At 47.0% G+C, this 14,966-nt stretch overlaps 1 long non-coding RNA gene across 1 annotated transcript in view; it reads left to right on the top strand.

Annotated features, from left to right (window-relative positions):
• Positions 1 to 13,329: 13,329 nt before the first annotated feature.
• The window catches only part of LOC146350643 (uncharacterized), a 55,215-nt gene continuing 53,578 nt past the window's right edge, over positions 13,330 to 14,966 (top strand). Inside the window, exons 1-2 of the long non-coding RNA XR_014788867.1 lie at positions 13,330 to 13,431; positions 13,926 to 13,986. This is a non-coding gene — a long non-coding RNA (uncharacterized LOC146350643). The remainder of the gene's footprint in view (positions 13,432 to 13,925; positions 13,987 to 14,966) is intronic.

Here is a 14,966-nt window from a genome sequence, read left to right on the forward strand (position 1 = left end):
GCCATGCTGGATCAGACCAAGGGTCCATCTAGTCCAGCATTCTGTTCCAGCTGCTGACAGGAAACCCACAAGCAGGACACAAGTGCAACAGTACCCTCCTGCCCAAGTTCCCCAGCAACTGGTGTGCATAGGCATATTGCCTCTGATACCTGAGGTAGCATATAGCCATCAGGACTAGAAGCCATTGATAGCCTCCTCCTTCAGGAATTTGTCTAACCCTCTCTGAAAGCCATCCAAACTGGCAGCTATCACTACATCTTGTAGTAGAGAATCCCATAGTTTAACTATGTGCTGTGTGAAGGAGTACTGTCTTTTATCTGTCCTGAATATCCTAGGGATGGCGGAGAATTTCTCCCCGAAACTTCGGGGGGCCGAGCGCCAACGTGTTCGGCCCCCCGAACAAGTTTCGGGGAGAAATCCTCCGCACCCCCCCCCCCGCACCCTGCACCCCCCCCCCGGGACGGGACTTACCTTCGCCAAATGTCCCTCCCGGTGGCGGGTCCGGCCAGCGGTTCGGCAGGTGTTCATGCGGGGCGGAAGCGGCAGCTGGTCTTTCGACCGGCTGCCACCGCCGCCATTGCAATAAAAGAAAAAAAAAAAACGCCCCCATGATAGGCTACGTGACGATTAACGTAGCCTATCACGGCTAGATTTGCAAAGTCAGCCGTGATAGCCTACGTAAATCATCACGTAGCCTATCACAGGTGACTTTAAAAAAAAAAAAAAGCACGTACGGATAATGGCAGCCCCTATAGGGAGCCGCCATTCCCGTTCCTTATTTGGTTGCTGTAGTCTACGTAAAGATTTACGTAGACTACAGCGACCAAATAAGGAACGTGAATGGCAGCTCCCTATGGGGGCCGCCATTAGCGTACGCGCTTTTTTTTTTTTAAGTCACCCGTGACAGGCTACGTGATGATTAACGTAGCCTATCATGGCTGACTTTGCAGATCTAGCCGTGATAGGCTATGTTAATCGTCACGTAGCCTATCACAGGGGCATTTAAAAAAAAAAAAACTTTCGAGTTCGCGGCTGGGCGAGGCGGGAAGCCTCCTCCCCGGCCTGCATTTCAGCCGGGGCGAGGCGGGAAGCCTCCCCCCTGGCCTGAATTTCGGCCGGGGTGAGGCGGGAAGCCTCCCCCCCGGCCTGAACTTCGCGGGGGGAGCAGCGAAGCGCCTCCCCCCACCCTGAACAAGCTTCAACGAAAGGTAAGTGACTTTCGTCCACCCCTAGAATATCCCACCAATTAGTTTCATGGGATGACCTCAGGTTCTGTTATTATGAGAGGGCCTATCCACTTTTTCTACACCGTGCATAATTTTTACGCCTCTATCATGTCTCCCCTGACTCTTCTTTTTTCCAAATGAAATGGTCACAGATGTTGTAACTTTTCCTCATAGGGGAGTTGCTCCAGCCCCTTAACCATACTAATCACCTTTATCTGCACTTTTCCCAATTCTGCAATATCCCTTTTAGATGCAGTGACCAGAACTGTACACCATATTCCAAGTGTGATCTCCCAAGGAGCAGCACATTATGAAAGTATCAGGGCAGCAGAAGCAAACTCCATTTTATTCCTGTAGTCATGATGGTGCTATATAGGGATGGACAGGGAACCCCCTCCAGGTTCTCTGGGTGCCCCCCAAGCCCCTGCTTCTGCTCGTGCACCTCTGGACCTGTGCCCAACACCCACGCCCTTGCTGAGCTCCCCACACTCACCCTTGGCCCATCTGGTGATGTTTGTGGCTGCCATTTTGTGAAAAAATGTCAGGCACAGATATGCACACATTTGCTCTTATGCAAAATGGTGTTGTGAATTGTTGATATACACAAGGTTACAGGCATAACTGGCCCATTTCAATGGCTGGATGGGCCTGGGGTGAGTGTGCATAGCTCAGTGAGCAGGGGCAGGGGGCAGGCAGGGCAGGGGGGTCAGCAGGTGAAGCTCGGGGCAGTTGGTGGGGGGGGTGTCTGCCGGATTCCTGGACCTGATTGGGCACCTCCACCAGCCCTAGTGTTATATCATTTGACTGGAGATATATGAGAAATTAGTTTCAGTTCATTTTTGATCAGGATTTACCTAGTTTGCACCTTCTGGACCAAACACGGACTCAGAACCACTCTGCAATCAAAGTCCAAACCTTTCCAAGTTTGCAATGTGATTTGCAGACCAAGAAAAATGTGTACGATTGCATGCATACATTTGAAAAATGCCATGAAAACATGCATACTTTTGAAAAATGTGCACAAATACACTTTAGTCAATGGGAGAAGAATGTATACATTTTGAAGATGCACACAATTAATGTGTGCATTTGGAAAAAATACAGACAAAATACACGTGGATTTTCATGTGAAAAGAAAAGAAAAAAACAAAGCTTGCAATCTGATACGGACTTGAGTTGGAATGACCTTTGAGATGGAATTTGGAGAATTTCAGTGAGTTTGAATTTTACTGATTTGCAAATCCCTACATTTGAGTTTAAAATGCAAAATTTCCCATGCTCAAGAGTATTTTGTTTTTTAAACCAGGACTGGTAAACAGTTTGCTGTTATTATTCTAAAAATACAAGGAAAGTAGAAGCAGTTTTAAAGAGCAGAATGGTGGTTGGAAGGGAGGAAAGAGAAATACTGGTTGTTTGCTTTCTTCGCAACTGAAGTAATAATACACATAGTTATCTGAAAACCCCTTTCATAAGATCATTATGTCCAGGGTCTTAAATTACCTATCTGCACTACTGTCCATAACAAAAGCCCACATACACACAATGGAGGTCCTTTTTGACAATAGCAAAAATGAAACTAAAAACTAAAAAGTCACCATATAATCAGTTGTAATTACGACCCTAGAACCACAATTACAGTGATTAAAGGTGCAATCATATACATGTTTAGACAGAAAAAAAGTCCTACAACTGCTGGGAGTTGTAGGGCTTTTTCTAACTAAACATGCATAGGATTGAGCTCTTCCTCTGAGGCTTGATACTAAAAGCCAGTTTAAATGGAAACATCTTACACCACTTCCCGAAGATGCTTAGACTCCAGTTTTGACTAGCTCTAGGAGAAGGTTATTCTGGTTGAAGTGCAGATACTGAGAATATTGCCTTACAGTCCAAACAGTGCATAGCCAATAAAGTTAAGAGGGCCTTTCTTATCCATCTTAGAGGTTGCAATGGACTATGGGGATGGTGGCATTCCTGGGTAGGTGTGGCAGGGGCCATTTGGGTTAGAATTAGGGTGGCCAGTTACACATAGCCAAAAAAGAGGACTAAAGAGGACAGTGATTTGCATATTTCTACATGCTAACATATATGTATAGTTGCAAATTAAGAAATAATCATTGTAATTTAAATACAAATGCAGTACATCTCAACATGGTGTGGAAGGCTGTGACCAGGTGACCTGTGTGTCTGCCTGTTCAGCCTGCCGCCCAGGTGCTAACTGCTGATGGGCAACGATTCTGATGGTTCTTTGTCTTTAAACCGGAATTGGACAGGGCAGCCCTTCAAACAGAGGATGGTCCTCTGCAAAAGAGAACACATGGCCACCCTACTTTCCATCCCATGATTTCTCTAATTAGGCTTTTGTATTGTTGTTGTTGGCCAGAACCCTGGATTCAGAAGCTAGGAAATTCTGTTTCTTTGGTTGCCTCCCTGGAACAGCAAAAACCAGAGTGGAGACATGAAGCACTTTGCAGGCCACAAGCAATGCCTGGTGGTCACCAGTTGTGCAGGCTTCTTCTGACAAAAGATTTTTTAAAAAATCACTGTGTTGGACCCTCAACTCTCGCCGGCGTTCCATTCAGATGGAGTTGTTTTTTGAAATGGAAGCAATGTTCACAAAATTAAGCCTTTTCTAAAGTTCAAACGCAGCTTTAAATACTCCAGGCCCATTGTGCTCTTTTCCAGGATGGAAACGGGCTGGGAGCGGCTATTATGTGCTGATGCTCTGCATATTATGCTCTGCATATTTTTCTGCTCCTTGCCTCAGCGGATAATGCGGTGCTTGACTGCACAACTTTATCAAGGAAATGCTACCAAACAGAAAGGCTCTTTATCAGTTCCCTGCAACGTTTGTCGCTTTCAACCACAGGGGCGGGTGGTAAATGGCTCCCAGTTATAGTGTCATTAGAAAGCTATAAGGCTCTTAATTTATAGCCCTAATCGGTGAGCAAGCTGATAAACCAGGGACTACTCTTAAGGTTTTTATTCTACCCATTCTCACACACCCGAGATCTTCCTTATCCCAAGCTTGATGTGTTTGTTTCCTTGGAAACCAGTGTACAATACCTGACACGGAAAAATCGGACTCTCAAACTATGTTTGTAGAGAGGAGGTGCTTTAAGAGACTCATGAGAGAGAAGGTTTGTTGCTTTTTCTGCTCATTGGAGAGAGCAGAAAAATGTGATTGAGGGGGAAAAAAATTCATGCAATAGGCTATGCCATTTGCATCCAGAGACAGTCCCCCTCAGCCAGCGATACAGCAACGGTGGCTGTATCGCTGGCACTCTGGATCTGGCCAGCGGCTCCGCAGGATCGCCTGCGATAGCTCCGCAGGATCGCAAGCAGGATCTGGCTGAAGAGGATTCCAGAGGGAGGCGGAGGTAAGTGCTCCATTCTGCCATGGACTCAGGGGGGGGGGATTCTTTAGAATCCAGCCTCATTGGGGTCCGTGGCGGAATTCTCCGCCATCCCTAAAGACAGGGCACTGTGGCATCACGCTGATGCCGCCTGCCTGTAGGAGAGGGACAGGGCACTGTGGCATCATGCTGATGCCACCTGCCTGTAGGAGAGGGACAAGGCACTGTGGCATCACGCTGATGCCGCCTGCCTGTAGGAGAGGGACAGGGCACTGTGGCATCATGCTGATGCCACCTGCCTGTAGGAGAGGGACAAGGCACTGTGGCATCACGCTGATGCCGCCTGCCTGTAGGAGAGGGACAGGGCACTGCGGCATCACACTGATGCTGCCTCCCTGCCTGTAGGACTAGCCATTATGGCTTCATGCTGGTGATTCTGCCTGCCTGAAGGGGAAAAACTGGCCATATTGACCTCATACTGATGTTGCCTGCCAAAAGACTCACCCCTGCTCCCTCATGCTCAAGCTGACCACCTGTTCCCCAGATAGCCATGCCCTCTTCCTTTACCCCCTCACCTGCCCAGCCAGTTTGTTATTATGTACGTCATTTCCCTCCTCCCCACCGCCTAGTCACATTTGACTTAAGCTAAGTATCAAACATTTCTAGGATTGTTTGCTTCTGATTAATATAGTATGGTATCTGTCTGACTGTGTGCATGTGTGTGTGTGTGTGTGTGTGTGTGTGAGAGAGAGAGAGAGAGAGAGAGAGAGAGAGAGACTGTTACACGCACACACCATGTACAAGCATGATGCTAGTGTGCATCTCCAAATTTGAGTAAAACGTTATCTACTCCATCAAGGATGAAGCAAGAGCATGGCACAGCTTGTGTTGACCCCAATGCAGTTCTCGGGAGGAGAGACAGAGGCTGTGGATCAGTTGTCCCTTCCAATTCGTTTTAAAGGTTCATGGCCTCTGGATCAGTCTGTCTGAAATCTGGCAAGCTTCCTTCCTTCAGAAGGGACTACTATGCCTGCCAATTTCATACAATTTTGCCAAGGGAGAAAAAATAGCCATTTGTTTATTCCCCAATTATAGTCACAAGGAAGGAACACAGCCCAAACCTTGGAAACCTGAAGTGAGGTTCCACCTCAGATACGGAACAAAGTGGGTGTCACCTGAAGCAGCCCAAAGTGAAGCGGCCCCCTGTCCAAAGCACTGGAGTGGGTTCTAAAGTGATTTATCTTCCCCTGTGAACATTCCTACCAGAGAATTATAATTCATTCAGTTTAACAGTGCAATTCTATACATGTCTACTTGGAATTAAGTCCCACTGAATTTAATGGGTCTTACTCCAAAGCAATTGGTTATACTAAGCAGGAGTAGGCAACCTTTCTGGGCCCATGGACACATTTGAGAAGCTGTCCTGGGCACCAACACCAAATGGCTGCCGCAGGTGGTGTGGCTGGTCACAAAGGACAAGTAAACTGCCCAAAAGCAAAGGTGGAGTCTAAAACCCAGTCCACAGTGCCAACAGAACCCTATTTTGCAGAAGGCAAACTCTATCCCTCTCCCCACATCCTCTGCCAGTGAGAGATCACTCTCCCCATTTCTTTTTATTTCACACTCTGACTCACCAACCATAGATTCATTCTCTCTCTCTCTCTCTCTCCCTCTCTCTCTTACACACACACACACATGCACACACCATCTGTCCAATATGCATGTATGCATACATCCATGCATAAACACACATCCCCCCTTCTCCTTCTAACTGCAAGCACAAGAAAAGCACCCACCCACACACAATTTTTCAGGTTGCCTTCAAAATCCCCCCCAGCCCTTTCTTTTTCACTCCCTCCCCCAAACATGCAGTCCCCATCAATTCAGATGTACAAGCATCCACCCCTCCCCACCTGCCAGGTTGCTTCCAGCTTGCTCCACCAGCCCCCACTGGCTTCCTGGTGGTTTCCCTGACTCCCCAGCTGGCTTTCCACTACTCTTCCCAGCCCCCTGCTGCTCTCTATATCTCTCTGCAGCTACCCAGACATAAGTACGAGAGCCAGCATGGTGTAGTGGTGAGAGTGCTGGACTGGGAGCTGTGAGATCCAGGTTCTAGTCAGCCATGGAAGCTCACTGCGTGACTTTGGGCCAGTCACAGACTCTCAGCCCAACCTACCTCACAGGGTTGTTGTGAGGATAAAATGGAGAGGAGGAGAATGTAAGCCGCCTTGGGTTCCTTGCAAGAGGGAAAAAGGCAGGATATAAATGCAATAAATAAATACATAAAAACATAAAAGATATGAGCCCCTCCCCCCTTTCTTTGGTGGCTGGGCATGCTGCAGAGGAGAGCAATAGCTTATGGCTGCCCACCATCTTCACTTCTGAAGAAATGCCTCTGAGCTCCACATGTGGCCCAGAGCTATTTATGGGAAATAAAGACAGCAGTGGCTGGAGAACCTCATTTGGCTGTGAAGTGATCCCACCTGCCAGTGATAAAATAAAATAAAATAAAAGTGTCACTGCACCCAAGAAAGGTGTCTGGAGGTGCAGTGGTGCCCATGGGCACCATGTTGTATACCCCGAGGATAGAGGATTGCAGCCCCTGGCTGGACATAAACCTTCCTGAACTGAGTAAATATGCTTAGGATCGCAGCATGCATCAGTGCTGTAGATGTGTGCCAGCCTTGCTTAGTTTGCCATTATGTCCCTGATTTCCTTTTCTAAGTCAAGCTAGGGATGGGGGAGAATTTCTCCCCAAAACTTCGGGGGGCTGAGTGCCAATGCATTCGGTCCTCAAAGGTTGTTCGGGGAGAAATTCTCTGCCACCCCGCCCCCCCCCCGGGATGGGACTTACCTTTCACGAATGTCCCTCCCAGCGGCGGGTCCCAGCGGCGGTTCGGCAGGTCTTCGTCAGGGGCGGGGGCGGCAGCTGGTCTTTCGACCGGCTGCCACCGCCACCATTACAAGAAAAGTAAAAAAAAAAAAACGCCCCTGTGATAGGCTACGTAACGATTAACATAGCCTATCACGGCTAGATTGCAAAGTCAGCCATGATAGGCTACGTAAATCATCACGTAGCCTACCACGGGTGACTTTAAAAAAAAAAAAAAAGCTCGTACGCTAATGGTGGCCCCCATAGGGAGCCACCATTCGCGTTCCTTATTTGGTCCCTGTAGTCTACGTAAAGATTTATGTAGACTACGGTGAAAATAAGGGCAACGCAAATAGCGTTGCCCTTATTTTCACCATAGTCTACGTAAATCTTTACGTAGACTACAGGGACCAAATAAGGAACGCGAATGGTGGCTCCCTATGGGGGCCGCCATTTGCGTAAGCTCTTTTTTTTTTTTTTCAAAGTCACCCGTGATAGGCTACGTGACGATTAACATAGCCTATCACAGCTGACTTTGCAGATCTAGCCGTGATAGGCTACGTTAATCGTTACGTAGCCTATCACAGGGGCGTTTTTTCTTTTCTTTTGAAGTTCGCGGCCGGGGAGACGGGGCGCTTCTCCCCAGCCTGAATTTCGGCCGGGCGAGGCGGGAAGCCTCCCCCCGGCCTGAATTTCGGCCAGGCGAGGCGGGAAGCCTCCCCCCCTGCCTGAACTTTGGGGGGAGCAGCAAAGTGCCTCCCCCCCACCACGAAGCAAGCTGCGAGACCAGGTAAGTGACTTTCGTACACTCCTAAGTCAAGCCTAATTCCCTGTTTTCTGCCAGGTTTGCTTCAGCTGCTTTGTCCCTATTGTTCTTTTAAAAGTTGGGGGAGGAGAACTGAAAGTCATCCTCACAGGGATGGTGAACTGAAAGCAGCTTTGATGGTGGCATGTTGGCTGCGGATGTGCTATTGTGTGTGTGTGTGTGGTACTCACTCTTCTGGATCGTGACCTATATGTACATGGGAAAAATGTCTTTTTCATTGCTTGCCTTAGTGAAAAAGTCACTGCACATGGCTGCTTTCAATTACTTAGCTTGACCTTGCTTTGGAACAAAGGTGAGAGCGTACCATGTAGTGATATAAGTGAATGTTCCACCTTGAAGGACTATAGGCTATTCTGTGTGATTCTTAGACAACACCCAGAGCTTACTGAACAGTAAAGGATTTCCTCTGGCAACTGCCTCTTTATGGGCAAAGCAAATGAATGGCTATGGAAGAGGCTGGACTGACAGCTTGAGAAAATGGCTATCTTCCATCTGTCCACATTAAATGGATTGCACAGTTACTGGGACTGCCTGCCCACCTGTGTATCCTAGTCTGCTATCATACATCAGCCTTTACTCAGAGGGAAACTCTCTTGCATAGAGTGATTAGTTCTATCCCCAAACCCATTAGAGTCAATGATAGCACACAGGGGACTACAAGGGCATTTAAGTGCTTTACTGGAGGAGGCCCAAATGCAGGATGAGCATTTCATTGTTTCTAGGCAACTGGGGTAATGGCTTATTTGATAAGGTTAAATGTCCACTGGGGAATGCACTGATCTATTGATTTTAACCATTTCCAGCAAATAAAGGGTGGATGGCAAGATCCTTGCATCACTAGGTTCTTGCTCAGATAGTATCCTTGATTCCCTAGAGCTTTTGTTCCCTGCCTCAACCTTTTTTCATTCATTTATTTTGTTCTGTTTTCTTTCCTTACAACAGGTAATACAAGTGTTAGTTTTCCTGTTCATGCATTATAGACACATTCAGGCTGCAATCCTGTATACACTTACTTAGGAGTAAGCCCCACTGAATACATGGGACTTATTTCTGAATAGACAAGTGTAGGATTGCTCCACAAAGGATAGCCATGATGCGTCAACTTCCAGTGTATAAACCATATATTCAGTGTGATGGATAGATATCCCAAACAGGCAGCAGCAGGATTGAGAACATCATTATTAAATCTAGGGATGTGAGAACCCCCCGCTGCCCCCCCCTTCATTGAAGTACACAAGCGATGGGCAGTTGCCTTCGATTGTCCCACGAACTGTTTGCGGCTTTGCTGTTTTTGCCCAAAAAAGTTTTTGTTTTTACTCAGGAACCCTTTTGAGCAAAAAAGGGCAAGTTCCCACACAAAGCCTGGAATCTGTGCACTTTTAAATCTCTGAAATGCTCACATTCAGTTACATCTACGCAACATTTGTATACAGTATTGAGATCCTGCCCTGCTGCTGACAGAGACACCCCATCCCCCAAGCAAAACAAATAAGCTGATGATGTGTGTTGGGCAGGCCCCCCGTGTTTCCCAATTGAGCAATGATCTTTCCATCATGTAGTGAATGAATCCGACTATTTTTCATTCTGTAAGCCATTAGCATGATGACTCACTCATTGATTCTGCCTGCCTCTCCTCTCCTCTCCTTTGTTTTGCTAATGCTGGGCACTTGAGGCTTTTGTTGTCTGAGAACATGCACAATTATATGCTGGGGTCTGGTCACTTCAATGCTGCTATGGCAGATTAGCAGACAGACATGGGAATTTTTTTTTGTACTAGCTCCTGTCCTGTCTGCAGAAGAGGGCTTATTGCTTTATGCTTTTGTTTGGAGGATGCTGCTCTTACAAATTGTAGCTTCCTCTCCACCCCTACTTTTCCTTCTGTGTGTGTGTGTGTGTAGGCTTCAGGCTACATTTGCTAATTCCCCCAGAAGGCAACTTATTTGAGTCACTGTAAACCTCAGAAAATGTGCCACTGTGATGTGGCAACCTCTCTCCAACAGGAGGGGGAAGGGGAAGGTGCTTCACTGGGACTTGGCTACATGGGGCAAACCACTGGTAAAGCAGGGATATTTGGAGGGAGCTCAGAGAGGAAAAAAGCAGCAGTAGTTCCATCCATCATCAGAATGAGTTTCCTGAAAAGAAGGCTGCTAGCTAGGATGAGGCTTTCTGAAATTTAAAGCTGATCTCGGGAAGAAATGATGTTGATGCAGAAAGAGAGATGACCATGTTGGACTAGGAGTCAGGAGACCCGGGTTCTAGAACTTCTAGTCCCCACTCGGCCATGGAAACTCACTGGGTGACTTTGGGCCAGTCACAGACACTCAGCCCAACCAACCTCACAGGTTTGTTGTTGTGAGGATAAAATGGAGAGGAGGATTATGTACGCCGCCTTGGGTTCTTTAAGGAGGGGAAAAGGCAGCATATAACTGTAATAAATAACAAAAGAAGAAAGATTTGAAAGAGCCAAAGTCCTCTTGCAAGAGTGAGGCCTCTGTGGAAGCAGGTGGAGGGTGGCCTTGATCACTTCTCTCAATCAGCACACCTTTTTTTGGTTCATTAGGTAGAATGTGGGAAGACCCACTCACCTCTCCCTTGTTTTAAGAATGCATTTCCATGATAAAGGACAGGCCGGGGCAGGTGACTCTGTACCTCATTCATTCTCTTTAGCTGACTGCCTGGGGGCTGGGGATAAGGTCAGTCAGAGATTCATTCCCATGCCTGGCTGTGGAAAAGGCAGCGGGGAGGGGACTTATTTAGGCATGCTGTGGTGTCTGAATGAAAGATGTGCCTTTCCCTCTTCTATTCCTACCAAGCATTATCTCTGCTTGAGGTACACAACTGTACACAACTGCAGTCCCTTTCGGTTTACCCATTCTGCAATTAGCATATGTGCAGGCTGCGTTATGGCTACGGTATAGCTTGTTGTCTCATGTGTTCAAGTAGCATGTGTCCCCCGCCCCCCCTGCACATGCACACTCTCCATTGTGTAGTGTATTCTTCATGCAAACGTGGAGGAATTGCCCTTTGAAAAATACAGCTAGTTGGAAGCACTGCCTCTCAAAGCATGTTGACTTGAGAGAAAAAATGCCATGCAAAGCGTTACATGCTGCCTCCCAACCCAGGATCAAAGCTTCTAGCTGCAGTAGCATAGTGTTCTCAGCTCTCTCTGTTGTACTACCAAACAAATACAGGATTGTCTTTTCATAACAGTGGGTGGCCTCTGTTTTGTGGGAACATTGGAAACTTCTTCCCATTCCTTAATTAACAGCACTCATTTCCCCTTCTCCTACTTACCTTGAACAGTCCAGGTACATTCTGTGTGTGATTGCTTGCCCAATAGTTATTGATGCAACCACGTCTTGTCCTGGCCCTGCCCCTGATGCAAAGTACTCATTTTCCCAGCATCTGCAACCTGAACTGGACCACTGCTATAGGTCCCCTTTACTCTTCCTTCTTTCAGGAATGCATTGTACACGGTCCTGATATTGCACAAATATTTTCAGTCAGAAAGGGCAAAATGCTGGTATCATGATTTCTATTTGTATTTTGTACCTCCTGAGCTAAAAGGCTGTTCTGAGGTGCCTATCTTCTCAGTACACTCTAAAAAGGCTATAGAAACATGACTGAATATTAGATAGAGAGCTAGGTTAAAACTCTAGTAAGCCATATTATTAATTCAATCATAATTGAATGCAATTATGACTCCTTACATATCCCCTTAAGTAAAAGAGCAAGGTTACATTTTGAAATGAAAGCTGAAGATTCAGGGAGGGGCCTGGAATATCCCTGAAAGGGACAGGCCCCTGGGGCTACAGCTCAGCTGGTCTTCCTTGGGAAAATACCTCTTATGTACTGTCATCCATCCTACCTATACAAGTGGCAGTATGTATGGAATGCTCCCTGTTTAGGATTGTAGCCACTCCATTCTACCCCCTCCCCATTTTCTGCTCCCCACAAACAGTCAGTCAGCATGCCATAGCCACTGAGCATGTACAGCCCTCATTGCGCTGTTGGGGTGGGGGTGCCTAAAATATTTAGGTTTCTTTCTTCCTAAATATTTTCTATACTTCTGCAAACCTCAGAAGGGTCCCTTCTGCAAGGTTCCTCCAGATAAGCCTGCTTGTACCTCCCTTTTGTGCCTGGGTGATGCAATTTTGGCTACATTGCTCACAGCCTGAACAAATAATCATAGAAGGAGTCATAGGTAGGGAACCAAAACCTATTTAGCTTTGCAAACAGTGCAATATATCTTCCCTACAGAGAGAATGGGCAAGATAGTTGGGTCATTAAAACAGTTTGGCTACATTTGTGGACCTCCCAGGGAGCTTTGGCTATGGGGCGTAGGGAAGTTGGAGAATTCCTCCACGGACTCTGGAGTCCATGGCAGAATGGACTACCCCCCTGCCACCCCTCGAAATCCCCCCAGAATGGACCTACCTGGTGGCGGTGGCAGATGCGGTCGTGGCAGCTCCGGGTCATCTTCCAGCCACTGCCAGGCTGCTGTGGCCACAAATGGCAGCTGTTGTAGCAGCCACCATTTGTGTCCATGCCTTAGGCCATCATAGGCTATGTAAATACTTACATAGCCTATCACGGCAAAGAGCAGGGGCGCAAATGGCGTAAATACTTACATAGCCTATCACGGCTAAGGCACGGACGCAAATGGCGTCCACAGCACGGCAGCAGTGGCCGGAAGTCAGAAGGCTTTGCCGCGGAGCAGAGCCAGCTGGGGAGGATTCCGGGGGGGAGGGACGGATCGCCTCCCCCTCCCCCAGAGGATGCCCCAGACCGGAACCGGGTAAATGATCCACTCACCCCTAATTGGATGGTATGGAAATATAATAAATGAAATGAAATAAGTAACGATACTCATAGCCTGAACACTGGAAATAGAGGGAATGATAGCAGAGGACAGAAACCTATTTAATCAAGCAAAACGATCTATGTTCCTCCTTACAAAGAGAATGTAGAGATGGTTCCACATGGAATTGTCCTAGCACAACCAGTCAAAAGAAATTGTGCAGCTACTCTGTCTTTTCCTCCTTAATTAAGTTTTTGTGGAAAGAAAAGAAGATGGAAGATGCAGTGGGAAAACACTGGAGGGTCCAAGATGAAGATGAAGTTGTCTGTACCCACTGAAATTCCCTAAATAAGGTGATTGCATGACAAAAGCCTTGTCTCAAAGCTCTATAAGGTACTTTGATAGTTACAATGTTTTTAGCAAATCTGTAGTGGATTAATATAAAAGTATCAAAGTTTTTACAAGTATGTTGAATGTTAAGGTTGGTGTAGATGCCCTACTGAATAACGTGGCCAGATGCAAAACAAAGCAAGGCTCCTGCACTTTTAATAGTTCTGTGGAAGAGGGAATTTCAGCAGTGTTACTTGCATGATCACCTATACCTGCTGAAAGTCGCCTTCTACTCAGCCATTGAAAGGTGCTCTGTCCCCTTTGGCATCATCTGGCTTCCTTCCTGCTAGGATACTGCCTGTCCTGTGCCAGAAAGTGTATCAGCTGCTTTAGTTAGTGGGTTCTTGAGACACAGGCATGGCTAGAGCAGAGGGACTTGTTTGTTTCTCTGAGGAAAAAGGGGAAGGGAATGGTCTGTCTCACCTGCAGGGAATGACAGATTCTGATTTCCTTTCAGGGAAGTTTCCCATTTTCTGCATCCTAAGCCTGGATATTGGTGATCTCAATTTGAATTCAGGGTAAGCCATTTAACATCACAGTGATCCAAATATACGCCCCAACCACAGATGCTGAAGAAGCAGAACTAGATCAGTTCTATGAGGATCTGCAGCACCTACTGGATAGCAGGCCAAAAAAAGATGTTATTTTCATTACAGGAGACTGGAATGCTAAGGTGGGTAGTCAAACGACACCTGGAATTACAGGCAAGCATGGTCTGGGAGAACAAAATGAAGCAGGACATAGGCTGAGAGAATTTTGCCAAGACAACTCACTGTGCATAACAAACACTCTCTTCCAACAACCTAAGAGACGACTTTATACATGGACTTCACCAGATGGTCGACACCGAAATCAGATTGACTACATCCTTTGTAGCCAAAGGTGGCGGACATCTATGCAGTCAGTAAAAACAAGACCTGGAGCTGAAAGCAGTTCAGATCACGAACTTCTTATTGCACAATTTAGAATCAGAATAAAGAGAATAGGGAAGACCCACAGATAGGGATGGCGGAGAATTTCTCCACGAATCTCACGGAGGCCAAATGCCAATGAATTCGGCCCCCCGAAATTGGCAGTGAAATTCTCCGCCACCCCCCCGCCACCCCCCCGGGATGGGACTTACCTCCTGCGAATGTCCCTCTTGGCGGTGGTTCGGCAGGGGCGACAGCCGCCATTACAAAGTAAATGTAAAACACACATACACACACACACCCACATGATAGGCTACGTAACGATTTACATAGCCTATCATGGCTAGATTTCCAAAGTTAGCCATGATAGGCTATGTAAATCGTTACGTAGCCTATCACGGGTGACTTTGGGGGAAAAAAAAGCGCGTACGCAAATGGCGGCGTCCATGGGCGCCGCCATTTGCGTTCCTTATTTGGGCCCGGGTAGTCTACGTAAAGAGTTACGCTGCCAAAATTCAGGCCGGGGAGAAGCGCCCTGTCTCCCTGGTCGTGAAATAAAAAAGTAAATGTAAAAACACACACACACA

Source organism: Heloderma suspectum, chromosome 3 (assembly GCF_057233095.1).
Source record: "Heloderma suspectum isolate Gila_16-S chromosome 3, 16-S_ref, whole genome shotgun sequence".
NCBI classification, from domain to species: Eukaryota; Metazoa; Chordata; class Lepidosauria; order Squamata; family Helodermatidae; genus Heloderma; species Heloderma suspectum.